At 37.6% G+C, this 2,664-nt stretch overlaps 1 long non-coding RNA gene across 1 annotated transcript; it reads right to left on the bottom strand.

Moving 5' to 3' along the window:
- Nucleotides 1–352: 352 nt before the first annotated feature.
- LOC123082407 (uncharacterized) lies at nucleotides 353–1,237 on the bottom strand. Its single transcript, XR_006439029.1, has 3 exons — nucleotides 938–1,237; nucleotides 757–825; nucleotides 353–526 (listed from the first exon to the last, which is right to left on the bottom strand). It is a non-coding gene; the product is annotated as an uncharacterized lncRNA (long non-coding RNA).
- Between the last annotated feature and the right edge of the window lie 1,427 nt (nucleotides 1,238–2,664).

A 2,664-nucleotide genomic window follows, 5' to 3' on the forward strand; every position in this document is an offset into this window, starting at 1 on the left:
TTGTCACCTACATGACCAACCAAGCAATGGAATGTATGATAGTTTGGCGCAAACCAAATAATAAAAGGGTAGATAATCTTATTGAGTGTGCCTTCAGGTACCAACAATGTGGTTCCTTCTACACATCCATAGTACAAATCTATGCACAAAGTCTAGCTACAAACATTGTCCTAAAACATTCTTTATCAGCAACAAGAAAACGAATTAGCTGATTTCTCGCCCATTGTACTAACTTTGCTAAAAAAATTGGTTCCTTAAAAAGAAAATTAGATGAAAGACCAGTTCAATACCGTCCTCTTCGTTTTGATGCAGAGGCCGGGGGCTGCCCTCCTTTTCAAAAAAACCCGTCCTCTTGATCTAAGATCCAACAATATACTTCCAACAGAAAAGGATTGTCCGATCTAGTATGTACAAGAAACTACTTTGTCCACTGATTCTAAAGATTTGAACGTTCGATGTTGCACAACATCAATACCAGTTAGCTTCAGATTGAAATTCTCAGCAAGAGCCATACTGTTGTATTGCACTGAACATTGAAAATTAAAAGCAACATCAAATGAAGAACACTACTCTATGGTGCATCCACATCAAATAAACATTTCAAATATTGGTGATATGGAAGATTAAGAAAGTGCGACATTCGTCAGCAAGCCTAGAATATGTAAATATTGGTACCCTTTTTCTGTACCTATGGATGAGAGCAACCTCAAATCTTACCAATGCATTAAGGTCATCTTCCTGACAACAGAAACTAACCTGGCAAGCACAATTGTTAGGTGACGCCTCCAGGGCCAAATCATAGTTTCACTACTTCCCATAAGATTCCTAGTGAAGCAAGAAAAAAAATGCTTTTCAGATCTGCTAGTTGCAGCCTCAAATCCTACAGACAAATCTGTTTATAGTAAACAAAATTCATGTCAACAAAAGAAAAGATTACCCGAAACAAATGTGCACCTGACTTAATCTCTCTCAACAGAACTGCAGTGCACATGTTTGTATGTAGTAAATATCTTCCTTGCTGCATTTGTTTCAGTCTGGATCTCCTTGCTTCCAAAGGCACAAACAAGATTACTGCATGCAAAAGTACTGCAAAAAGAAGATTGATACAAGTTAATACAAGATTCTACTTTGCTTCATTGCGTTCTTTACAAAAACACTGTAGGCTGCCCCTTTTTTGGTGAGTGGACCAGGGTGCAAAATGAGATGCAATGAATATTTCATGTAATATGCTATTGGAAGTTAAGAACATAGCAAAGCAAAGCAAAGCTTGAAACAGTTCATGTAGGTGTGTTTATGTTTCCTACCAGTATATCAAGCAATACATTTGGCAAAATTATGCCTTGTACCATGACGACATCAGACAAAAGCTAATTAAATAGACCATATGAAAACTGCACCGAGTAACGCATCGCTTGTCTTTTGCATCAACATCTGAAGGTTGCCATGCTACGAAAACCAACAACTTTGCCCATAAAATGCAAACCAATCTAAAACTGTGCCTTGCATGCACATACTTCGGTAGAGCATTAACCATGTACTTCCTCCGTTCCTAAATATAAGTCCTTTTAGAGATTTCAATATGGACTACACACGGATGAATATAGACATATTTTATAGTGTAGATACTCATTTTGCCCCGTATTAGTCTATATTGGAATATCTAAAAAGACTTACATTAAGGAACAGAGGGAGTATCTCCATAGAAATCGAGCATGCCTGATGTAAGCAAAAAAGTCACTCAGCTCATCTTTCGAAGTTATTAATAGCCACCTTCTCTTCCTTCAAATGCGCCTTCTGGGAGAAGCAATACACAAGAATGAATAGATACAAGTCAAGAACTGAATCAAGCACGCAAGAATATGAGGTCTGTGCAATAATAAAATTAACCTCCACAACTAAATAAAAATACTGAATCCCCACAAAGAAAAATCAAAATTGAATGTCCCGCAGGTACGATTAGGCCAATCACAAGAAGTAAATAAAAACAAAGAAGATGGGACGTCATACATGGCATAACTTGTTCAGTGTGCCATCAGCCTGGACGAAGATTCGAGAAGCATTTCCAACTATTTGATATCAGGCTTAATATTTAGTTGAAATTTCACAAGCTCTCTCCATTATATGGTCACAGTCATCTTCCTACTTAAATTAACATGCAAACGAAAGATTAAAATGAGCTCAATAAATTCTGGGTATGAACATTAGAACTACCTATCAATCAGGATATACTTCAGTCATTGAATAATGCAAATATATCTATAATCAAGATAGTTCAGGTAGTTGTAGCACTTAGTTACGTCCCACTATTCAAGCATCCAGAAAAAACCTGAGAATAGCTAACCTTAAAGACGATTGGCGGTGTAGCTTGAGTGGGATACATTTGAATAGCTAAGCTTAACGGCAATGTTAGACTTGGCTTCAATCAAAGAGTCTCTCAGGTTCTGGGCCGAAACCAAAGAGTCTCTCTTGGTCCTGCTCCGGAACCTACAAAAATACCATCAGAAAACTCTGTTAGAGCACGACATGGCCACCAGACTGAATAGGATAAGTACTAACAACATATGCTACTCTGTTTCTATAGAATGAAAAAACGAATAGTTCACCTTCAGTTTTAGCAGGGATCGATGAATTGGGGATGAACCAATGGACTGGAAACTAAAGTCC

Source organism: Triticum aestivum, chromosome 4A (genome assembly GCF_018294505.1).
Source record: "Triticum aestivum cultivar Chinese Spring chromosome 4A, IWGSC CS RefSeq v2.1, whole genome shotgun sequence".
Classification (NCBI taxonomy): domain Eukaryota; kingdom Viridiplantae; phylum Streptophyta; class Magnoliopsida; order Poales; family Poaceae; genus Triticum; species Triticum aestivum.